The 26,469-nt window shown below is 45.7% G+C and overlaps 1 pseudogene; it reads left to right on the forward strand.

Annotated features, from left to right (window-relative positions):
* Nucleotides 1–26,020, forward strand: part of LOC135554850 (endoplasmic reticulum transmembrane helix translocase-like) — a 42,036-nt pseudogene extending 16,016 nt beyond the window's left edge.
* Nucleotides 26,021–26,469: the final 449 nt, after the last annotated feature.

Here is a 26,469-nt window from a genome sequence, read left to right on the forward strand (position 1 = left end):
AATGTCAGTGTTCTGCCATGGCCAGCGAAGAGCCCGGATCTCAATACCATTGATCACGTCTGGGACCTGTTGGATCGGAGGGTGAGGGCTAAGGCCATTCCCCCCAGAAATGTCCAGGGACTTGCAGGTACCTTGGTGGAAGAGTGGGGTAACATCTCACAGCAAGAACTGGCAAATCTGGTGCAGTCCATGAGGAGGAGATGCACTGCCGTACTTAATGCAGCTGGTGGCCACACCAGATACTGACTGTTGCTTTTGATTTTGAACACCCCTTTGTTTAAGAACACATAATTCCATTTCTGTTAGTCACATGTCTGTGGAACTTGATCAGTTTGTCTCAGTTGTTGAATCTTATGTTCATACAAATACTTAGACATGTTAAGTTTGCTGAAAATAAACGCAGTAGACAGTGAGAGGACGTTTCTTTTTTTTGCTGAGTTTAGTTGTGCAACTGTCTCTGTGTGCTCGCCCCTGCAGGAACTAAGGACCCTAGCAGGAACCGGTATAAGTTGTTCCTGGAGTGTACTCTCATCCTGACCTCCGTGGTTCCACCTGAGCTCCCTATAGAATTGTCTCTGGCAGTCAACACATCCCTCATCGCTCTGGCCAAGCTCTGTGAGTCAGCAGTGTGTGTGTGGTGGGCGGGGTGGTATGTGGATGTATGTGTTGTGAAAGTGGTTCTGAAACTGGCATAGTAATGTTTGTAGCACTTAATGATGCCAGTCCACCTCGCTGTTCTGCTATTTGACTCACCCCTTTCTTTCTTCTCCCTTACTTAGATGTGTTCTGCACTGAGCCCTTCAGGATCCCATTTGCAGGCAAGGTGGAGGTGTGCTGCTTTGACAAGACGGGCACCTTGACCAGCGACCATCTGGTTGTGCGGGGGGTCGCAGGACTCAGGTACACTCTTTTTTTTTTTTTCAGTATGATACATTTCTTTGTTGCAAATTTTTCCAAAGACTGACTGGACCTGATGATATTAACACAGGCTTCATAATGGCATCATAATGCATTGTAACGGTCTGGGTTAAGTAAAGTGTCTACCAATGCGCTGGTGTCATACTGTGAGTATTGTCATATTGAGGAGTGACATTTAAAGAGAAACTGACACGTTTTTAGCATGAATTAATTGTATTAAAATCTTTGGAAGAATATGAAGTACGTTTTTACATTTGTTTGTAAACCTTTTCTAAACTCCTCCAGAGAAGGGAAAGAAGTAATGCCTGTGTCAGAGATCCCAATGGAAACGCATCGGGTGGTTGCTACTTGTCACTCACTGGTTACCCTTGACGACGGACAGCTGGTAGGCGACCCCCTGGAGAAGGCCATGCTCACTGCTGCTGACTGGACCCTCACTAAAGGGTGTGTGTGTGTGTGTGTGTGTGTGCACCTCAGGATTTCTGCTCTGTCTCCTCTTTGTACATCAGAAATGAGAGTGTGTGTGTCTCCATATGTTTGCATCATCTCTACCCTTCTGTCCCTCTCTCTCTGTGTGGTGTAGATGAAAAGGTGTTTGCTCGCGGTATAAAGACCCCAGGCCTGAAGATCCACCTGCGGTTCCACTTTGCCAGTGCTCTGAAGAGGATGTCTGTCCTCACCTCCTATGAGAAGCTGGGCTCCACTGACCTCTGCTTTGTCTCCACTGTCAAAGGAGCTCCAGAGACACTTAGGGATATGGTAAAAATCATTGTTTTAAATAGAATACTAACATTTTAAATATATAATTTAATATACAGTTGAAGTCGGAAGTTTACATACACCTTACCCAACTACATTTAAACTCAGTTTTTCACAATTCTTGACATTTAATCCTAGTAAAAATTCCCTGTCTCAGGTCAGTTAGGATCACCACTTTATTTTAAGAATATGAAATGTCAGAATAATAATAGAGAGGATGATTTATTTTATCACATTCCCATTCCCAGTGGGTCAGAAGTTTACATTCACTCAATTAGTATGTGGTAGCAATTGTTTAACTTGGGTCAAATGTTTCAGGTAGCCTTCCACAAGCTTCCCGCAATAAGTTGGGAGAATTTTGGCCCATTCCTCCTGACATAGCTGATGTAACTGAGTCAGGTTTTTAGGCCTTCTTGCTCGCACACGCTTTTTCAGTTCTGCCCACAAATGTTCTATAGGATTTAGGTCAGGGCTTTGTGATGGCCACTCTAATACCTTGACTTTGTTGTCCTTAAGTCATTTTGCCACAACTTTGGAATATAGGTCGACCGATTATGATTTTTCAACACCAATTATTGGAGGACCAAAAAAACCAATACCGATTAATCGGACAATTTTAATTTTTAATTTAAATTTTTTGTAATAATGACAATTACAACAATACTGAATGAACACTTATTTGAACGTAATATAATACATACATTTAGCCGCAAATAAATAATAAATAATAAATAATGAAACATGTTCAATTTGGTTTAAATAATGCAAAATCAAAGTGTTGGAGAAGAAAGTAAAAGTGCAATATGTGCCATGTAACATTTACATTACATTTAAGTCATTTGGCAGACGCTCTTATCCAGAGCGACTTACAAATTGGTGAATTCACCTTATGACATCCAGTGGAACAGCCACTTTACAATAGTGCATCTAAATCATTTAAGGCGGGGGGTGAGAAGGATTACTTTATCCTATCCTAGGTATTCCTTAAAGAGGTGGGGTTTCAGGTGTCTCCGGAAGGTGGTGATTGACTCCGCTGTCCTGGCGTCGTGAGGGAGTTTGTTCCACCATTGGGGGGCCAGAGCAGCGAACAGTTTTGACTGGGCTGAGCGGGAACTGTACTTCCTCAGTGGTAGGGAGGCGAGCAGGCCAGAGGTGGATGAACGCAGTGCCCTTGTTTGGGTGTAGGGCCTGATCAGAGCCTGGAGGTACTGCGGTGCCGTTCCCCTCACAGCTCCGTAGGCAAGCCCCATGGTCTTGTAGCGGATGCGAGCTTCAACTGGAAGCAAGTGGAGAGAGCGGAGGAGCGGGGTGACGTGAGAGAACTTGGGAAGGTTGAACACCAGACGGGCTGCGGCGTTCTGGATGAGTTGTAGGGGTTTAATGGCACAGGCAGGGAGCCCAGCCAACAGCGAGTTGCAGTAATCCAGACGGGAGATGACAAGTGCCTGGATTAGGACCTGCGCCGCTTCCTGTGTGAGGCAGGGTCGTACTCTGCGGATGTTGTAGAGCATGAACCTACAGGAACGGGCCACCGCCTTGATGTTAGTTGAGAACGACAGGGTGTTGTCCAGGATCACGCCAAGGTTCTTAGCGCTCTGGGAGGAGGACACAATGGAGTTGTCAACCGTGATGGCGAGATCATGGAACGGGCAGTCCTTCCCCGGGAGGAAGAGCAGCTCCGTCTTGCCGAGGTTCAGCTTGAGGTGGTGATCCGTCATCCACACTGATATGTCTGCCAGACATGCAGAGATGTGATTCGCCACCTGGTCATCAGAAGGGGGAAAGGAGAAGATTAATTGTGTGTCGTCTGCATAGCAATGATAGGAGAGACCATGTGAGGTTATGACAGAGCCAAGTGACTTGGTGTATAGCGAGAATAGGAGAGGGCCTAGAACAGAGCCCTGGGGGACACCAGTGGTGAGAGCGCGTGGTGAGGAGACAGATTCTCGCCACGCCACCTGGTAGGAGCGACCTGTCAGGTAGGACGCAATCCAAGCGTGGGCCGCGCCGGAGATGCCCAACTCGGAGAGGGTGGAGAGGAGGATCTGATGGTTCACAGTATCGAAGGCAGCCGATAGGTCTAGAAGGATGAGAGCAGAGGAGAGAGAGTTAGCTTTAGCAGTGCGGAGCGCCTGAGAAGAGCAGTCTCAGTTGAATGACTAGTCTTGAAACCTGACTGATTTGGATCAAGAAGGTCATTCTGAGAGAGATAGCGGGAGAGCTGGCCAAGGACGGCACGTTCAAGAGTTTTGGAGAGAAAAGAAAGAAGGGATACTGGTCTGTAGTTGTTGACATCGGAGGGATCGAGTGTAGGTTTTTTCAGAAGGGGTGCAACTCTCGCTCTCTTGAAGACGGAAGGGACGTAGCCAGCGGTCAGGGATGAGTTGATGAGCGAGGTGAGGTAAGGGAGAAGGTCTCCGGAAATGGTCTGGAGAAGAGAGGAGGGGATAGGGTCAAGCGGGCAGGTTGTTGGGCGGCCGGCCGTCACAAGAAGCGAGATTTCATCTGGAGAGAGAGGGGAGAAAGTGGTCAGAGCACAGGGTAGGGCAGTGTGAGCAGAACCAGCGGTGTCGTTTGACTTAGCAAACGAGGATTGGATGTCGTCGTCCTTCTTTTCAAAATGGTTGACGAAGTCATTTGCAGAGGGGGGGGGAGGGGGAGGAGGATTCAGGAGGGAGGAGAAGGTGGCAAAGAGCTTCCTAGGGTTAGAGGCAGATGCTTGGAATATAGAGTGGTAGAAAGTGGCTTTAGCAGCAGAGACAGAGGAGGAAAATGTAGAGAGGAGGGAGTGAAAGGATGCCAGGTCCGCAGGGAGGCGAGTTTTCCTCCATTTCCGCTCGGCTGCCCGGAGCCCTGTTCTGTGAGCTCGCAATGAGTCGTCGAGCCACGGAGCGGGAGGGGAGGACCGAGCCGGCCTGGAGGATAGGGGACATAGAGAGTCAAAGGATGCAGAAAGGGAAGAGAGGAGGGTTGAGGAGGCAGAATCAGGAGATAGGTTGGAGAAGGTTTGAGCAGAGGGAAGAGATGATAGGATGGAAGAGGAGAGAGTAGCGGGGGAGAGAGAGCGAAGGTTGGGACGGCGCGATACCATCCGAGTAGGGGCAGTGTGGGAAGTGTTGGATGAGAGCGAGAGGGAAAAGGATACAAGGTAGTGGTCGGAGACTTGGAGGGGAGTTGCAATGAGGTTAGTGGAAGAACAGCATCTAGTAAAGATGAGGTCGAGCGTATTGCCTGCCTTGTGAGTAGGGGGGGAAGGTGAGAGGGTGAGGTCAAAAGAGGAGAGGAGTGGAAAGAAGGAGGCAGAGTGGAATGAGTCAAAGGTAGACGTGGGGAGGTTAAAGTCGCCCAGGACTGTGAGAGGTGAGCCGTCCTCAGGAAAGGAGCTTATCAAGGCATCAAACTCATTGATGAACTCTCCGAGGGAACCTGGAGGGCGATAAATGATAAGGATGTTAAGCTTGAAAGGGCTGGTAACTGTGACAGCATGGAATTCAAAGGAGGCGATAGACAGATGGGTAAGTGGAGAAAGAGAGAATGACCACTTGGGAGAGATGAGGATCCCGGTGCCACCACCCCGCTGACCAGAAGCCCTCGGGGTGTGCGAGAACATGTGGGCGGACGAAGAGAGAGCAGTAGGAGTAGCAGTGTTATCTGTGGTGATCCATGTTTCCGTCAGTGCCAAGAAGTCGAGGGACTGGAGGGAGGCATAGGCTGAGATGAACTCTGCCTTGTTGGCCGCAGATCGGCAGTTCCAGAGGCTACCGGAGACCTGGAACTCCACGTGGGTCATGAGCGCTGGGACCACCAGATTAGGGTGGCCGCGGCCACGCGGTGTGGAGCGTTTGTATGGTCTGTGCAGAGAGGAGAGAACAGGGATAGATAGACACATAGTTGACAGGCTACAGAAGAGGCTACGCTAATGCAAAGGAGATTGGAATGACAAGTGGACTACACGTCTCGAATGTTCAGAAAGTTAAGCTTACGTAGCAAGAATCTTATTGACTAAAATGATTGAAATGATACAGTACTGCTGGAGTAGGCTAGCTGGCAGTGGCTGCGTTGTTGACTTTGTAGGCTAGCTGGCAGTGGCTGCGTTGTTGACACTACACTAATCAAGTCGTTCCGTTGAGTGTAATAGTTTCTACAGTGCTGCTATTCGGGGGCTAGCTGGCTAGCTAGCAGTGTTGATTACGTTACGTTAAGAACGACAATAGCTGGCTAGCTAACCTAGAAAATCGCTCTAGACTACACAATTGTCTTTGAACAAAGACGGCTATGTAGCTAGCTAGCTACGATCAAACAAATCAAACCGTTGTACTGTAATGAAGTGAAATGAAAATGTGATACTACCTGTGGAGCGAAGCGGAATGTTGACCGGGTTGTTGAAGTTCTATTCGGTAGACGTTGGCTAGCTGTTGGCTAGCTAGCTAGCAGTATCTCCTACGTTAAGGACGACAAATAGCTGGCTAGCTAACCTCGGTAAATTAAGATAATCACTCTAAGTCTACACACTCTAAACTACACAATTATCTTGGATACGAAGACAGCAAAGACAACTATGTAGCTAGCTAACACTACACTAATCAAGTCGTTCAGTTGAGTGTAATAGTTTCTACAGTGCTGGTATTCGGTAGACGGTGGACGTTAGCTAGCTGCTGGGCAGATAGCAGTGTAGACTACGTTAGGACGACAAAATACAATAATTACGCAATTATCTTTGATACAAAGACGGCTATGTAGCTAGCTAAGAAGAAATTGCTAAGATTAGACAAATCAAACCGTTGTACTATAATGACATATACCTTTAACTATTGGATGTTCTTATAGGCACTTTAGTATTGCCAGTGTAACAGTATAGCTTCCGTCCCTCTCCTCGCCCCTACCTGGGCTCGAACCAGGAACACATCGACAACAGCCACCCTCGAAGCAGCGTTACCCATGCAGAGCAAGGGGAACAACTACTCCAACTCTCAAAGCGAGTGACGTTTGAAACGCTGTGAGCGCACACCCCGCGAACTAGCTAGCCATTTCACATCGGTTACACCAGCCTAATCTCGGGAGTTGATAGGCATAAACAGCGCAATGCTTGAAGCACAGCGAAGAGCTGCTGTCAAAACACACGAAAGTGCTGTTTGAATGAATGTTTACAAGCCTGCTGGTGCCTACCACCGCTCAGTCAGACTGCTCTATCAAATCATAGACTTAATTATAACATAATAACACACAGAACTACGAGCCCTAGGTCATTAATATGGTGGAATCCGGAAACTATCATCTCGAAAACAAGACGTTTATTCTTTCAGTGAAATACGGAACCGTTCTGTATTTTATCTAACGGGTGGCATCCATAAGTCTAAATATTTGTGTTACATTGCACAACCTTGTGTAATGTTATAATTACGTATAATTCTGGCAAATTAGTTCGCAACGAGCCAGGCGGCCCAAACTGTTGCATATACCCTGACTGCATGCAATGAACGCAAGAGAAGTGACACAATTTCACCTGGTTAATATTGCCTGCTAACCTGGACTTCTTTTAGCTAATATGCAGGTTTAAAAATATATACTTCTGTGTATTGATTTCAAGAAAGGCATTGATGTTTATGGTTAGGTACAGTCGTGCAACGATTGTGCTTTTTTTTGCAAATGCGCTTTTGTTAAATCATCCCCCGTTTGGTGAAGTTGGCTGTCTTTGTTAGAAAGAAATAGTCTTCACACAGTTTGCAATGAGCTAGGTGGCCCAAACTGCTGCATATACCCTGACTCTGTTGCAAGAGAAGTGACACCATTTTTCCTAGTTAAAATATATTCATGTTAGCAGGCAATATTAACTAAATTTGCAAGTAAAAAATATATATACTTGTTTATTGATTTTAAGAAAAGCATTGATGTTTATGGTTAGGGACACGTTGGAGCAACGACAGTCCTTTTTCGTGAATGCCACCACATCGATTAGATGCAACGCAGGACACGCTAGATAAACTAGTAATATCATCAACCATGTGTAGTTAACTAGTGATTATGATTGATTGATTGTTTTTTATAAGATAAGTTTAATGCCAGCTAGCAACTTACCTTGGCTTTTTACTGCATTCGCGTAACAGGCAGGCTCCTCGTGGAGTGCAATGTAATCAGGACTAGTTAACCGTAAGGTTGCAAGATTGAATCCCTGAGCTGACAAGGTAAAAATCTGTCGTCCTGCCCATGAACAAGGCAGTTAACCCACTGTTCCTAGGACGTCATTGAAAATAAGAATGTTACACAATACATGCATGTTTTGTTTGATAAAGTTCATATTTATATCAGAAAATCGGAGTTTACGTTGGCGCGTTAGATTCACTAGTTACAAAGAATTCCAGTGACTTTGCATAGCCACATCATTCAACAGAAATACTCATCATAAATGTAGATGATAATACAAGTTATACACATGGAATTATAGATATACCTCTCCTTAATGCAACCGCTGTGTCAGATTTCAAAAAAACTTTATGGAAAAAGAAACCCATGCAACAATCTGAGACGGCACTCAGAAGTAAAAACACCACAGCCGCAAAGATGGCGTCAACATAAACAAGAAATGACATGATAAATATTCCCTTATCTTTGATGATCTACATCAGAAAGCACTCCAGGAATCCCAGGTCCACAATAAATGTTTGTTTTGTTCGAAAATGTCAGTTATTTATGTCCAAATAGCTTATTTTGTTAGCGCGTTTGGTATACATATCCAAACGCTAATTCTGGTCAGCGTTATATCGGACAAAAACTTCCAAAAATGATATTACCTGTCGAAGAAACATTTCAAACTAAGTACAGAATCAATCATTAAGATGTTTTTAACATATAGCTTCAATAAAGTTCCAACCGGAGTACTCCTTCTTGTCTTCGTGAGCAATGGAACGCAAGTGACTACCACGAGGAATAAACATGATCAGAAAATGGCTGACTGCCAGACACCTGACTGATTCTGCTATCATTCACTCCCACATCATAAAAGTCTCAATATAATTTCTATTGATGGTTGACATCTAGTGGAACCCCTAGGCAGTGCAACATCATTAATATCTCAAGGGGATTTCATTGGGGACTCTGAATACATAGAAAGCTCAGATTTCTCACTTCCTGTTTTGATTTCAACTCAGGATTTTGCCTGCTATATGAGTTCTGTTATACTCACAGACAACATTCAAACAGTTTTAGAAACTTTAGAGTGTTTTCTATCCAATACAACTAATAAAATGCATATATTAGAAACTGAGACTGAGGAGCAGGCTGTTTACTTTAGGCACCTTATTCATCCAAGCTACTCAATACTCCCCCCCAGCCATAAAAAGTTAACTGACTTGCCAAGTTAAATAAAGGTGTGTACATTTTTGCAAATTTCAGATTGTTATGAAAACTTGAAATTGGCCCTAATTGGTCATTCCGATTAATCGGTCGACCTCTACTTTGGAAGTATGCTTGGAGTCATTGTCCATTTGGAAGACCCATTTGGGACCAAGCTTTAACTTCCTGACTGATGGCATGAGATGTTGCTTCAATATATCCACATCATTTTCCTGCTTCATGATGCCATCTATTTTGTGAAGTGCACCAGTCCTTCCTGCACCAAAGCATCCCCACAACACGTGTTTCACGGTTGGGATGATGTTCTTCGTCTTGCATGCCTCCCCATTTTTCCTCCAAACATAACGATGATCATTATGGCCAAACAGTTCCATTTTTGTTTCATCAGGCCAGAGGACATTTCTCCAAAAAAGTACGATCTTTGTCCCCATGTGCAGTTGCAAACCGTAGTCTGGCTTTTTTATGGTGGTTTTGGAGCAGTGGCTTCTTCCTTGCTGAGCGGCCTTTCAGGCTATGTTGATATAGGACTCGTTTTACTGTGGATATAGATACTTTTGTACCTGTTTCCTCCAGCATCTTCACAAGGTCCTTTGCTGTTGTTCTGGGATTGATTTGCACTTTTCGCACCAAAGTACGTTCATCTCTTGGAGACAGAACGCGTCTCCTTCCTGAGAGGTATGATGGCTGCGTGGTCCCATGGTGTTTATACTTGTGTACTATTGTTTGTACAGATGAACGTGGTACCTTCAGGCATTTGGAAATTGCTCCCAAGGATGAACCAGACTTGTGGAGGTCTACAATTTTTTTTCTGTGGTCTTGGCTGATTTCTTTTGATTTTCCCATGATGTCAAGCAAAGAGGCACTGAGTTTGAAGGCAGGCCTTGAAATACATCCACAGGTACACCTCCAGTTGACTCAAATTATGTCAAGTAGCCTATCAGAAGCTTCTAAAGCCATGACATAATTTTCTGGAATTTTCCAAGCTGTGTAAAGGAACAGTCAACTTAGTGTATGTAAACTTCTGACCCACTGGAATTGTGATGCTGTGAAATAATCTGTCTGTAAACAATTGTTGGGAATAGTTACTTGTGTCATGCACACAGTAGATGTCCTAACCGACTTGCTAAAACTATAGTTTATGAACAAGAAATTTGTGTAGTGTTTGAAAAATGAATTTTTATGACTCCAACCTAAGTGTATGTACATTTCCTGACTTCAACTGTATCTTTGTGGTCAATATAATACATGTCTACTGTACTACACTTCACATACAAGTACATCATCTCAGTGTTGAGTAGATACGTCACTGCTGCAGTTACAACCTGCTTATTACACTTTCTTTGTGTCATTATCATTATTCTAACCATTTGTTTGTTTCTATAGTTCTCAGAGTGCCCAGCCAGCTATGATCAGGTGCACAGGGAGATGTCCCGAGAAGGGGCCAGGGTTCTGGCCTTGGGATACAGAGAGATCGGACACCTCAGCCACCAACAGGTAACTCTACCTGTCCTGTTTAATTCACCTACCTGTCCTATCTAACTCAGGGTTTCTCAAACTTTTTGCGGCTAGAGACCCCTTTTGTGATAGCAAATTCATCAGGGTCCCCCTCATACACCTCCGCTATCTTCAACCAGGATCTCAGCGATCACTGCCTCATTGCCTGTATCCGCTACGGATCCGCAGTCAAACGACCACCCCTCATCACTGTCAAACGCTCCCTAAAACACTTCTGTGAGCAGGCCTTTCTAATCGACCTGGATGACTGCAATAGCATCGAATAGTCCCCGCAATATGCAACTCTTCAGGGAAGTCAGGAACCATTACACGCAGTCAGTCAGGAAAGCAAAGACCAGCTTCTTCAGGCAGAAATGTGCATCCTGTAGCTCTAACTCCAAAAAGTTCTGGGACACTGTGAAGTCCATGGAGAACAAGAGCACCTCCTCCCAGCTGCCCACTGCACTGAGGCTAGGTAACACGGTCACCACCGATAAATCCATGATTATCGAAAACTTCAACAAGCATTTCTCAACGGCTGGCCATGCCTTCCTCCTGGCTACTCCAACCTTGGCCAACAGCTCCGCCCCCCCACCCGCAGCTACTCGCCCAAGCCTCTCCAGTTTCTCCTTTACCCAAATCCAGATAGCAGATGTTCTGAAAGAGCTGCAAAACCTGGACCTGTACAAATCAGCTGGGCTTGACAATCTGGACCCTCTATTTCTGAAACTAATCCGCCGCCATTGTCGCTACCCCTACTACCAGCCTGTTCAACTCTCTTTCATATCGTCTGAGATCCCCAAGGACTGGAAAGCTGCCGCAGTCATCCCCCTCTTCAAAGGGGGAGACACCCTGGACCCAAACTGTTACAGACCTATATCCATCCTGCCCTGCCTATCTAAGGTCTTCGAAAGCAAAGTCAACAAACAGGTCACTGACCATCTCGAATCCCACCGTACCTTCTCCGCTGTGCAATCTGGTTTCCGAGCCGGTCACGGGTGCACCTCAGCCACGCTCAAGGTACTAAACGATATCATAACCGCCATCGATAAAAGACAGTACTGTGCAGCCGTCTTCTTCGACCTTGCCAAGGCTTTCGACTCTGTCAATCACCATATTCTTATCGGCAGACTCAGTAGCCTCGGTTTTTCGGATGACTGCCTTGCCTGGTTCACCAACTACTGTGCAGACAGAGTTCAGTGTGTCAAATCGGAGGGCATGCTGTCCGGTCCTCTGGCAGTCTCTATGGGGGTGCCACAGGGTTCAATTCCCGGCCCGACTCTTTTCTCTGTATATATCAATGATGTTGCTCTTGCTGCGGGCGATTCCCTGATCCACCTCTACGCAGACGACACCATTCTGTATACTTCCGGCCCGTCCTTGGACACTATGCTATCTAACCTCCAAACGAGCTTCAACCCTATACAACACTCCTTCCGTGGCCTACTACTGCTCTTAAACGCTAGTAAAACCAAATGCATGCTTTTCAACCGTTCGCTGCCTGCACCTGCACTCCCGACTAGCATCACCACCCTGGATGGTTCCGACCTAGGATATGTGGACCTAGGTGTAAGTACCTAGGTGTCTGGCTAGACTGTAAACTCTCCTTCCAGACTCATATCAAACATCTCCAATCTAAAATCAAATCTAGAGTCGGCTTTCTATTCCGCAACAAAGCCTCCTTAACTCACGCCGCCAAACTTGCCCTAGTAAAACTGACTATCCTACCGATCCTCGACTTCGGCGATGTCATCTACAAAATAGCTTCCAACACTCTACTCAGCAAACTGGATGCAGTTTATCACAATGCCATCCGTTTTGTTACTAAAGCACCTTATACCACCCACCACTGCGACCTGTATGCTCTAGTCGGCTGGCCCTTGCTACATATTCGTTGCCAGACCCACTGGCTCCAGGTCATCTACAAGTCCATGCTAGGTAAAGTTCCGCCTTATCTCAGTTCACTGGTCACGATGGCAACACCCACCTGTAGCACGCGCTCCAGCAGGTGTATCTCACTGATCATCCCTAAAGCCAACACCTCATTTGGCCACCTTTCGTTCCAGTTCTCTGCTGCCTGTGACTGGAACGAATTGCAAAAATCGCTGAAGTTGGAGACTTTTATCTCCCTCACCAATTTCAAACATCTGCTATCTGAGCAGCTAACCGATTGCTGCAGCTGTACATAGTCTATCGGTAAATAGCCCACCGAATTTACCTACCTCATCCCCATACTGTTTTTATTTAATTACTTTTCTGCTCTTTTGCACACCATTATCTCTACCTGTACATGACCATCTGATCATTTATCCCTCCAGTGTTAATCTGCAAAATTGTAATTATTCGCCTACCTCCTCTTGCCTTTTGCACACAATGTATATAGACTCTTTTTTTTCTACTGTGTTATTGACTTGTTTATTGTTTACTCCATGTGTAACTCTGTGTTGTCTGTTCACACTGCTATGCTTTATCTTGGCCAGGTCGCAGTTGCAAATGAGAACTTGTTCTCAACTAGCCTACCTGGTTAAATAAAGGTGAAATAAAAAAAATAAAAACAATCAGAACACAACTCACGTGAGATAAAAAAAATAGCATACAATGAGTTTTACTATGACTTCAGTATTACATGGCTGGACGAACCAAATCTTGGGCCCTGAAAGACCTGCCTCTTAGCATCGGAGAGAACTTTCGTTTTCAAGTAAATTTCCTGCAATTCTACACATTTTGTCTTGTGGCAGAGATAATTGTTGTTGTTGCAGCTTTAAAGCTAATATCCTGCAACGCTACATATTTTTCCATGGGGCAGAGAGAAAAACGTAGCAATTTTAAGGATTTAATGACAGTGCACTTGTGTAAAAAAATAAATAATAATAATACATTTGGGGGAATAAAATAAGTATTGAGTGAGAAATGGATAATTGGTGTAGTACTGAGGATACCAATAGCCCTGTTAGCCTCCCAGGCCCATGTTGCCCATGTTTAAGAACAAATTGTAGATGAATAATATTACATTGTATTGTATTGCACTCTCCATACTTCATCAGAAATTGTTACATTTTGTTGTTGTTAGTAATATTTTGTTCATAAATAAACGTTTATTAGGTACACCACCCTGTTCACGAAAATAGATCGTTATATAAAGCAGGCAGACCGGCTTCGAGGCGTTTAGTTACTGTTCGATTGAACGTTGGAATGGGCAAAACGAGTGACCTAAATGACTTTAAGCGTGGTCTGATCGGCGGTGCCAAGTGCGCCGGATCCATTATCTCAGTCACAACCACCCTCCTGGCCTTTTCATGCACGACAGTGTATATGGTTTACCGAGAATGGTGCGACAAACAAAAAACATCCAATTATCGGCAGTCCTGTGGTCGAAACGAGCTCGATCATGAGAGTGGTTGAAGGAGAATGGCAATTATCTTGCAAACTATCAGGCGGGCCACAAACAGGCAAATAACGGCGCAGTGCAACAGTGGTGTGTACAATGGCATCTCAGGACGGGCTGTCATGGATGGGCTGTTGCAGCAGATGACCACCCAGATGACCACTTCTATCAGCTAAAAATAAGAGGCAGTCTTCTACGGATGTGGATTTCTGGATCTCCAACTCTATTCGCAAATAAAGTTTTATATCCATAGCTGTCTCTCTGGATTGCTCCCAACACGGTTTGACTGTTGTTGCAGGAATTAAATTCCTCTGTTTTAATACCCAATTAAAATCAAACACTCTGTCAATTCATAAGGATATGTATGACCCTTATTAGTATAAAAATGGACAGAGCCCAGTCTTAAAGTCAAACAGCAGCCTTTATTCACAAGAGTACAGCTCCTTACACATTTTACCACAGGTTATAAACTTAAAATTACATCATTAGTTTCAGTACCAACCCGTGCCATCTCCGTTCTAGTACAAAGGCTGTATGGTTCTCACATCGTCTCTCCCTATTAAGTTGATATATGACTAAGCGTAGGACAGCTGGTGTAGGTAAGCCTTCTAGCCAGTCTGGCTATAAGTTCATTCATTTCTACCATGGTACAGACAGTCATTGTTCTAATTCTTGATTATATTTGCACACATTATATTCAGTACTAAGATTAAAAAGATAATTCATACATATACAGTAACATAATAGTATTCTGATTAGTACATATACAGTAACATAATAGTATTCTGATTAGTCAGTTCCTGATTGAAATGTATACGTAATTAGTCATCATTGATAAAAATTCCCTTAACACTGTCCAGTAGATGGAGCCATCGTTCAATTTCTATTCGACTGTGCTTTTCAACATACTTTAGAAGTCGTGCTGCATATACAGCACCGCAGCTTTCAGCTTTTACTGGTTCTCCCTTTTGGTCCAATGGTGTGAGCTTTGCTTTGTATTCAACCAGTCTAACTTTGATGCCTTGCTGGGTCTCCCATCTTAAGTACACTACGGCTCCATAGCTCTTGTCACTGCCATCAGAGAATGTTATTCCCCAAGGTTTTCCAATCCACTTGACTGGTGTGAGGCCACTGTGAAAGGTGATTTGGCCAAGACATGTGTATTCCTCAAAGAATTGGATGGCTTCTTCCCTCAAATTTTCAGACAAAGGTTTGTCCCAAGTGTCTCGGGTCAGAGTTTTGCCTCCAGCTTCCTGAAACGCCTTTCTGACAAGAATGGCACCCTTTTGTTTGGCAAGTGTGACGAGGCCTATTGGGTCATACAGGCCAGCTACCTCGCTCAGCAGTTCTCTTCTCGTCAGTGGGTTTGGAGTTTTCCCTCTCACCTCTTCATCAAGGAGATTTTGGCCGACTCATTTTCTTTTTCCTCTTTGAGAAATTGATTGAAGTCATGAGGTACAGTTTATCCTCCTCAACAAGGTATCCAACTCCAAGGGCTTTATTGTCTCCTTCCCTCATTTGGTTTGGGAGAATGAGTGCTGTGCTTGACTGCGCTCCTTGTTCTGCTGGTACGATCTCCTGCCTCCCACTTTGATCTGACCGGACCCAGGGCTTGAGGAAGAAGCCGCCTGCCTTCATTATCTCTTCAACCCTTTTGGTGTTCTGGTCCAGCTTTTACAAGTCATTATGGGAAGTCAGGATGTCATCGACATAGGTATCCTCTTCAAGGATCCTACGTTCCTCCTCAAGGTGAGCAAACATCGGCAGTTTGGCTGTCTCTCTCATAGCCAATTGCGCAATGCACCCTGCTGGTCGATCGCCAATGTTGACTCTGGTGATCGCATACTCTTCAATCTCTTCCTCCTCAGTGTCTCTCCAGAGAAATCTGTGGAGGTGCATCTCCAGGTCTTCCAACCACACAGAATTGTACATTTTCTTAATGTCGCCGAGGGCAGCATGGACGCCTCTCCTGAACCTGAGTAGTACTGCTCGGATGGGATTGAGGACATCAGGCCCTTTCAGCAGAAGGTCATTCATGCTGACCCCTCTAACCTTCTGGCTGCTGTTCCATACCAGTTGCACAGGTGTTGTGAGAGAGTGCGGTTTTGGCGCCACCAAGTGGCTGACATACCATACTGGCCCCTTCCAGCTGGCAATGAGCTCTTTGGTGAGTTTCTTCGCTGCTCTTCTCTCCACCATTTCATGAACTTGAGCTGTGTATGCTATTCTCCACTCTGGCTCTTTTTTGAGTTGCTTTTCTGTTCTCAAGAAGGTGGCTTCCACCCCACTCCTGTTGTCAGGAAGGGAACTTGGATCTTGAATCCAGGGGTATTTTGTGTCCCAGTGGGGTTCATCGCTGTGAGCATCTGCTTTGATGTAGGTGAGGCCTTTCCTTATGATCTCCAGTTCTCTTTCCTCACTCAGAGTCATTTCCCTTCCTCCTGGTTGTCAGTTGCCGCACCGGCATCCTCCACACTTTGGGCCGCAAGCTGCTCCAATGCTGTCCCATTTCCACCAATCCAAGAACTCTCTGCGAGCAACTGTGCCTTTGGTTTCAGCTGTGAACAGCTTAGCTATCTCTTGATACTTGACAGCGGTTGCTCTCATGGATCGATCAAAGTGTGTTTCAGACCTGTGTGCGGCTATATCCACTTCTTCAAACATCTGGATGTGCTCCACCAACAGTCTTTCCTAGCGGGCCTTCCCACAAGACAAGGTCTCTAATCACATTCACTCTTTGCGGAGCAAGTCTTCCTTCGCGGTGGCTTATCAGTAGCTCAATACTCTCCGGTCTACTCAGATCTCCTAGATTGACTTCTGGGAAGAACTTCTTGAGTTGCTCAGGATTGACGACTCTGTGGATGTTGGCAATTTCATTCAAACCATAGCACATAAGCTCATGAGCTCTTTCCGTGCCTATGGGCATTTTGACCCTCACTCTGAGGAGATATCTTCTGGTTCTATTCTTCATGGCCATTCCTCCGACTCCATGAATGACTAAAGTGATGTTTTCACTTCAAAGATTTAATCTTCTGGCAGCTCTGTGAGTGATGTAGTTTGTGTCCGATGCCAAATCGATCAGGGTTCCAATTCTTTTGACCTGCATTGGTAGTTACCTTGAGCAGCATTAGAATAACTGGCAATTATTCTACTGCACTTGACTCAGTCACTCCCAGCTGATTCTTTTCGACACAGTTTGTTTTCGCAGTGATGTTGGTGAATGCTTTCTTGAATTTCTCTGCCATCTCTGGGGAGAGCTTAGATACAAATTCCTCCTGCTCCTCTGTACGCGTATACCTTCTCACATTGGATTGTCTTCTGTCTGAGTCACTCCTCTTGAAATCTCCCTTCAGACAAAGAAAGAAATTATAACATGGCACGAAATCACTCCCAGCTGCTCTAATTTTTCAAGAATTTCCTCCTGTGTTTTCAGGAATTTAAGAAGGTTCTCAATGTGATTGTCCGGCATGACATTATTCCTCGGGTTAACCATGAAGACAAGCCAATCTCGCTTGATGTTGTCAGGTAACTTGCTTTCTATGGATTTGATTACTAGAGGGTTGTTGATGGCTCCTGTGCCTCCAAGCTCTGTGAGATCATCCAGTGCCTTCTCTATAGTTTGGATCATGTCGATAACATGGTTCGGAGGACTGAGAAGAAACATTCAGGAAACAGGGAGTTTCGGAATAAGTGAGGGTAGAAAATACCAAGGGGACCGAGGAATAACATAGGAATGTAATAGAAGTAGCACCAGGATTGTTTCCTGGCCTTGGCTGATTTGCTCTTAAAGCAGGATTTTTCTCCAGATCCTCAATTATCTCCAAGGCTTGTTTCCATACCTGTTCTCAAGCACCCTGAACATGTCCTCAGCAGTATTGTAAGTAGACAAATGGAGGTCTCTACACATTCTCTTATCTACACTGTCAAGGAGTTGGATCTTCTTTACTTCGACTGAGCCTGTTGGTTCCCCCTGCTTCTGTAGACTCTCCCAGTCTCTCCTCCATTGATGGAAATTCCTTTTATACCCACTGAACCTGGGTAAACAGATTGGTTTTATTCTCAGTGTCAGCTGTGGCACGGGAATCTACGGCACTCTCCCTCTGTCTTTATCCTCTTCTGCAATTCTTTGCGCTGTGAGAAATCCTGCCCTCCTTGCTTCAAGGTTGTTTCTGAATGCTTTCAGATCCTTTACTCTGGCTTCCAGCCGTTCTTTTTCTGCTACTGGAATCCACATCTCCCACTCTGCTAGGCTTGTGATTGCATCTTGGACTTGTGCCTTCACACCATCCCACCGTAGCTCGAAGCCATCTCTATTTACAGCAATAACAGGTATTTGAGCAACTCCATCACAGTCGGTCTCAGCTTCTTTGATTGCAGACTTCACCTCGTCCTCCCTGTATCTAGGCCATAGGTTGGACTGGATCATCCCCCTGACCTCATCCAATCGTACTTCGCATTCTTGGAATGTCTTCTCAAGTTCAGTCTGCTGCTGCTTGCTCAGGTCAGCTTCTTCACCCTCATCGGTTTCAGCTTCAATGTCTGCCAGAAGTCCAGCCCTGTATTCATAATTTGTCTCACTCACCTTCTTTGCCTCCGATGTGAGCTTCTTGAACTCCTCTCGCAGTTCGCTCTTAGTCATGTGTTTTGCACCTCTGCTAAGGAAGTTTGCTTGCTTGGTAAAAGCACTCTTAGCCAAAGTTCTTTCTTGCTTCAGCGCCTTCACCGTTTTCTGCCCTGCTCTGTGTGAGGGGATGAGTTTCCCAAAAGCCTCATAGTTAACATGGCACGCTATTTCAATAGTCTCAACAACCCAGCTGCTCAGCCGAGAGAGGGGGTGGGGTAGTTCTGGGTCTTCGAGATAAATAAAGTACCACGTTAGCTACAAGGCTCTCGTGAACCTCAGCCAAGCGGTTAGTTGAGGGTGTCTTTCTTTTACAGAAGGGGTTGGTTGTTTCTGTGACTGGGTGCTTTGTGCTCTGTCTGTACAGGTGCGGGAGGTGACTCGTGATGCTCTGGAGTGTGACCTGCAGTTTGCCGGCTTCATGGTCGTCTCGTGTCCCCTGAAGACCGACAGCAAGGCTGTCATTAAAGAGATCCAGGAGGCATCGCATCATGTGAGCAGGCTGTCTCAAAATACACACGCATGCTCACACAAATTGACACAGATTACAATTATTACAATAATATCAGGCACATCCATGCACGCAGTCACTCAGTCACACGCGCACACACAGACACACACACACACACACTACACACCACACATACACATAACCCTCCTCTTCTCTGTCTCTCCCTCAGGTGGTGATGATAACAGGCGACAACCCTCTAACAGCGTGCCATGTGGCCAGAGAGCTCCACTACATCCAGAAGGAACACACATTCGTACTGCAGGCCAGACCCAACCAGGGTATGGCACACTAAGAGCCAATTTATGCTTGATCTGAAAACCGTCCTGTCGGTTTTCACTCCAACCCTAATCTAGTGCACCTGATTCTAATAGCTGGTTGATAAGCTGAATCGGGTTAGTTACAACTGGGGTAGGACAGAAAACAGACAGGATGGTAGCTCTCCGAACATGGTTGGAAGGCTCTGTACTAGACTAATCTACAGACTAATGCACTGATGATATAACCATGTGATTGTTGTAATGAAGGGATCTATAGTGGACAGTGCATGTGTTGTAGACCTGGGTCAAATGCGTATATATTGTACTTGAGCTGCACTACTTCGCCCCAGTGCAATGGAATAATATGCAAACCAAATCAAGCGCACCTAAAGTACTTCAGACTATTTGACATAATATGTATGTTATTAACCCAGGTGTAGTGTGTCGCTTTTTTAAGAATGCACTATAATACGGTAACTTGTGCCGTTGTTCCTTCCAGGTGAATGGCAGTGGGAGTCTATAGACGGCAGTGTGTGTGTTCCGCTTCCCCCGCCATCCGTCCCCTCGTTGGTTCATCAGTATGATCTGTGTGTGACGGGGGAGGGGCTAACCAGACTGACCAGTGACACCCGGTTGCTCCACGCCCTCCTGCCACATGTCCGGGTGTTCGCACGGGTCAGCCCTAAACAGAAGGTCAGTCTTCTTGCCTCCATGTAGACATTAACTAAGTCACCCTACTATTTTTCTAGTGCACTACTTTTGACCAGGGCCCATAGGACTCTAGTCAAAAGTAGTGCACTATACAGTATAGGGATTAAATAGGCTTATTTTACTCCATTTTTGTTGATGTAATGAATTTATTAGATTATAAAAGATGTACACTCAATAATATATGTAGTCTTAAAACATTATGAACACAGCCTCTTTTCCAGGTGAATCCAGCTGAAAGCTATGATCACTTATTGGGAGTGTAGATGAAGGGGAGGAGACAGGTTAAATAAGGATTTTTCAGCTTTGAGACAATTGAGACATGGATTGTGTATGTGTGCCATTCAGAGGGTGAACGGGCATGACACAATATTTAAGTGCCTTTGAACGGGGTATGTTAGTAGGTGCCAGATGCACTGGTTTGTGGTTTTTCATGCTCAGCAGTTTCCTGTGTGTATCAAGAATGGGGGGGTGCAACTCAATATTAGGAAAGTGTTTTTCGGGTTTTGTACACTCGGTGTAACACACTCAAGAACTGGCGGTACATTTTGAGGCTAGTTTTGTGCTAACTGTGTGTATTCTTCTTGGGTTGCAGGAGTTTGTAATCACTAGTCTTAAAGGATTGGGCTATACAACAATAATGTGCGGAGACGGGACCAATGACGTCGGAGCACTCAAACACTCATATCGGTGAGGTCACTCGACATGTCAAAGCTGTGCACAATATTCAGCAACGTTTACGGACACACCTGTCTTAGACCATGATACCTTCAATTCAACATTTATTGTCTCAGTAGGAAAATTTATACCATCCTCTTATCAAAAACAATGTCGCTATATGTGAGTCATTTTGTGACCATTCTCTCTCTCTCTCTCACCTCCCTCTCCCTCCCTCCCCCTACCCCCTCTCCTTCCCTCCCCATTTCCCCCCCATCAGGTGTGGCTCTGTTGGCTCTTATCCAGAGCGACTTACAAATTGGTGAATTCACCTTATGACATCCAGTGGAACAGCCACTTTACAATAGTGCATCTAAATCATTTAAGGGGGGGGGTGAGAAGGATTACTTTATCCTATCCTAGGTATTCCTTAAAGAGGTGGGGTTTCAGGTGTCTCCGGAAGGTGGTGATTGACTCCGCTGTCCTGGCGTCGTGAGGGAGTTTGTTCCACCATTGGGGGGCCAGAGCAGCGAACAGTTTTGACTGGGCTGAGCGGGAACTGTACTTCCTCAGTGGTAGGGAGGCGAGCAGGCCAGAGGTGGATGAACGCAGTGCCCTTGTTTGGGTGTAGGGCCTGATTAGAGCCTGGAGGTACTGCGGTGCCGTTCCCCTCACAGCTCCGTAGGCAAGCACCATGGTCTTGTAGCGGATGCGAGCTTCAACTGGAAGCCAGTGGAGAGAGCGGAGGAGCGGGGTGACGTGAGAGAACTTGGGAAGGTTGAACACCAGACGGGCTGCGGCGTTCTGGATGAGTTGTAGGGGTTTAATGGCACAGGCAGGGAGCCCAGCCAACAGCGAGTTGCAGTAATCCAGACGGGAGATGACAAGTGCCTGGATTAGGACCTGCGCCGCTTCCTGTGTGAGGCAGGGTCGTACTCTGCGGATGTTGTAGAGCATGAACCTACAGGAACGGGCCACCGCCTTGATGTTAGTTGAGAACGACAGGGTGTTGTCCAGGATCACGCCAAGGTTCTTAGCGCTCTGGGAGGAGGACACAATGGAGTTGTCAACCGTGATGGCGAGATCATGGAACGGGCAGTCCTTCCCCGGGAGGAAGAGCAGTTCCGTCTTGCCGAGGTTCAGCTTGAGGTGGTGATCCGTCATCCACACTGATATGTCTGCCAGACATGCAGAGATGCGATTCGCCACCTGGTCATCAGAAGGGGAAAGGAGAAGATTAATTGTGTGTCGTCTGCATAGCAATGATAGGAGAGACCATGTGAGGTTATGACAGAGCCAAGTGACTTGGTGTATAGCGAGAATAGGAGAGGGCCTAGAACAGAGCCCTGGTGGACACCAGTGGTGAGAGCGCGTGGCGAGGAGACAGATTCTCGCCACGCCACCTGGTAGGAGCGACCTGTCAGGTAGGACGCAATCCAAGCGTGGGCCGCGCCGGAGATGCCCAACTCGGAGAGGGTGGAGAGGAGGATCTGATGGTTCACAGTATCGAAGGCAGCCGATAGGTCTAGAAGGATGAGAGCAGAGGAGAGAGAGTTAGCTTTAGCAGTGCGGAGCACCTCCGTGATACAGAGAAGAGCAGTCTCAGTTGAATGACTAGTCTTGAAACCTGACTGATTTGGATCAAGAAGGTCATTCTGAGAGAGATAGTGGGAGAGCTGGCCAAGGACGGCACGTTCAAGAGTTTTGGAGAGAAAAGAAAGAAGGGATACTGGTCTGTAGTTGTTGACATCGGAGGGATCGAGTGTAGGTTTTTTCAGAGGGGGTGCAACTCTTGCTCTCTTGAAGACGGAAGGGACGTAGCCAGCGGTCAGGGATGAGTTGATGAGCGAGGTGAGGTAAGGGAGAAGGTCTCCGGAAATGGTCTGGAGAAGAGAGGAGGGGATAGGGTCAAGCGGGCAGGTTGTTGGGCGGCCGGCCGTCACAAGAAGCGAGATTTCATCTGGAGAGAGAGGGGAGAAAGAGGTCAGAGCACAGGGTAGGGCAGTGTGAGCAGAACCAGCGGTGTCGTTTGACTTAGCAAATGAGGATCGGATGTCGTCGACCTTCTTTTCAAAATGGTTGACGAAGTCATCTGCAGAGAGGGAGGGGGGGGGGAGGAGGATTCAGGAGGCAGGAGAAGGTGGCAAAGAGCTTCCTAGGGTTAGAGGCAGATGCTTGGAATTTAGAGTGGTAGAAAGTGGCTTTAGCAGCAGAGACAGAGGAGGAAAATGTAGAGAGGAGGGAGTGAAAGGATGCCAGGTCCGCAGGGAGGCGAGTTTTCCTCCATTTCCGCTCGGCTGCCCGGAGCCCTGTTCTGTGAGCTCGCAATGAGTCGTCGAGCCACGGAGCGGGAGGGGAGGACCGAGCCGGCCTGGAGGATAGGGGGCATAGAGAGTCAAAGGATGCAGAAAGGGAAGAGAGGAGGGTTGAGGAGGCAGAATCAGGAGATAGGTTGGAGAAGGTTTGAGCAGAGGGAAGAGATGATAGGATGGAAGAGGAGAGAGTAGCGGGGGAGAGAGAGCGAAGGTTGGGACGGCGCGATACCATCCGAGTAGGGGCAGTGTGGGAAGTGTTGGATGAGAGCGAGAGGGAAAAGGATACAAGGTAGTGGTTGGAGACTTGGAGGGGAGTTGCAATGAGGTTAGTGGAAGAACAGCATCTAGTAAAGATGAGGTCGAGCGTATTGCCTGCCTTGTGAGTAGGGGGAAGGTGAGAGGGTGAGGTCAAAGAGGAGAGGAGTGGAAAGAAGGAGGCAGAGAGGAATGAGTCAAAGGTAGACGTGGGCAGGTTAAAGTCGCCCAGGACTGTGAGAGGTGAGCCGTCCTCAGGAAAGGAGCTTATCAAGGCATCAAGCTCATTGATGAACTCTCCGAGGGAACCTGGAGGGCGATAAATGATAAGGATGTTAAGCTTGAAAGGGCTGGTAACTGTGACAGCATGGAATTCAAAGGAGGCGATAGACAGATGGGTAAGGGGAGAAAGAGAGAATGACCACTTGGGAGAGATGAGGATCCCGGTGCCACCACCCCGCTGTTGTTTCCAACCTGTCCAAGTATCCCCTCTCATAATCCTCTGTCTTTTGTCCTTTGTCTTTTAGGGTGGAGCGGTTTGCGGACCTGTACCAAGAATCTCATCAACAGCACAGTGTACATAATGTCTATGGCCATGCAGATGGCTACCTTTGCCATTAACTACAAGGTACTGCTCTTCCTCCTCCGTGTCTTAGGTTTAATTTAGCCTTCATGATCCCTTATAAGGCCTTTCTTTGCATATAAAATATTTTTGAGGCTTCTATGTAGGGCTTATGAAGACTTCATTAAGCAATACCTAATAAAAAATGTGCCCCATTTTATGCAGTACTTATCCTAGTCATCATTGAATAACACATGTATTCCACTAATACTGTGTGTTTTTCTAGGGTCATCCTTTCATGGAGTCTCTGAGTGAGAACAGACCGCTGCTATGGAGTATCGCCCTTTCAGGTCTGGCAATCGTGGGCCTTCTCTCAGGATCCTCGCCTGAATTCAACGAGCAGTTTGCTCTTGTAGATATACCAACAGAGGTCAGCATATATTATACAGATATTGGATCTTAATTTGATCATCCTATTTTCTCTTGTCCTGTCCAGTTGTCCTGTTTAGGAAATTCAAATGAGCTTTGTGATTTATAGTAGTTATGTTACTGAAAAGCAGCAGTTCTCTTTCTCCTTGCGGGAGCAGTCGGGTTTTCAGACCAGTGGGGCTATATTTGTTCATATCCAGTAGGCTAACCATTAGCCTATCCATTGTCACATAATGAAAGGTGTGAAAAACGATAATAGGCTACTGTTTGTTTCACAGTCTATTGTTACTTGCTAGGTCTGTGCCGTTTCTATTAATCAATTTAGCATACCTTGTATTATTTATAATTATGTTTTATGTTGGATGTGCGCTCACAATCTAATTGTTATTTGTCCGATTTATTATTTCTTAAAGGTATTTTTTAAAGAGTGGGGCAATCCCACTCCTTTCGTAATTGTTTTGCTTTTATTGAAGAGGCAGTGGGATGGATTTGAACCAGTGCCGACACAGGCATATATGTCCCGGGGTCAGCGGCTGTAGACGCTGGACCACACAGGCACTGAGGCCACCAATAATTGATTTTGCCTATTGCTTGCCTTGAACATATAATAAAACAATTGATAAAAAAAAGATTTTCAATAATGAAAAATACATATACCCCCTACAAATATGTAAATGTTTTATAATCCACATAAGAATTCACACGAACTGGCACACAGTGGACCTGCAGGCCAAGGTACATTTTAGGTACTCTATTGCATTGTACATAAACACCGCTTCCAGCTGCCCCCTGGCGGTGATTCTAAATATTTCTTCAAACATAATCAAACTCTTGATTATTTTCCTTCTGCAATGAAACGGATCAAATTAGGATCCAACATCTGTACTTTCACACACATTTTGTGTGATTGCTTTATAACTTGTTATAAGCTTGTATGAACCTTTTTATAATGAAGTAACTGAGTTAATAGTAATATGTTTGGAAGTTCTCCATTTAACTGCTTTTTAGTCCAGGACTAGACTTAATCTGTGTCGGAAACCGGCGCAAAAGGATGTATAAATTATTATTATCTATGTGTTTTTTCCCCTGCAGTTCAAGCTAGTCATTGCCCGCGTCCTGGTGGTTGACTTTGTCGCTGCCCTGCTGGTCGATCACGTTCTGCAGTTGCTGCTGGGCAAATGCACAAGACAGCTGAGGAGATGGACTAGGCATGTCAGGCAGACGCGCAGTACTGTACCCCTACCATACCCCTAAATGTTACCCCATCTCTCTGCTTTGTCCCTCTGTTCCCCCTCTTCACTAATGTATTTAAAATTATATTTCTTCTATGCTAGAGACAAACTTGGGCTCAAATGCTATTTGCTTTCTTTCAAATACTTTTGGTTGATCCTGCCAGGAGCTCCAGATAAGCAGGGTTTGCACTTTTGGGACTGTTCCGTTGCGCCAGGCAAGCTGAAACAAGTGCAGCTAAAGTATTTGAAAGAAAATAAATACTATTGGATTCCCAGGTCTAGTTAGACTCCCCCTCTTGCCTTCCCGTTCCCCCTCTCCATCCCTCCCTCTATCACCGAAGGCCAAGAAGACAGCAGTATTGTGTGGCGTTTGAGATTGTGTGCCAGCCCATGTGAAATGTGCACACACACACACACACACACACACACAACAGGGCGTTCTCCAAGAGAATTGCGAAGTGTTTGATTTTTTTACATTTTGTTTTTTCTTCATTTTGTAAAAAGATTAAAACTCTTACAGACTTATAAAATACCAAAAAATACAAGTGGTGCTGTTTGTGTCAAGTGCTACTTTGTCATGTTCCATTTACCTATGCAGTGCACTGCCTACTATACCTACATAGGGATTGAACATATATTTTTTTAATTGATGAGTGAGCTGCATACATTTTAACTGGAAGTCAAGTTGAGAGGCCACAAGAAAAGCCTGATTTATGTTTGAAAGGACTTTAAGTCCCGTGTGGCTCGCTTGGTAGAGCATGGCACTTGTAATGCCAGGGTTGTGGGTTCTATTCCCATGGGGGACCAGTATGAAAAATATATGCACTCACAACTGTAAGTCGCTCTGGATAAGAGTGTCTGCTAAATTACTAAAATGTAAAAATGTCTGGTGCACTCTTGCTTGCTACACTGGCATTCTTTTGTGACAGATAAAAATCTAGTTAATTTTAGTGATGAGATCACTGACCACAGAGGTGGGATGATGTCATGATGACTGTGGTACAGGCCACCCATAG

The sequence above is a fragment of the Oncorhynchus masou genome, chromosome 14 (genome assembly GCF_036934945.1).
Source record: "Oncorhynchus masou masou isolate Uvic2021 chromosome 14, UVic_Omas_1.1, whole genome shotgun sequence".
NCBI classification, from domain to species: Eukaryota; Metazoa; Chordata; class Actinopteri; order Salmoniformes; family Salmonidae; genus Oncorhynchus; species Oncorhynchus masou.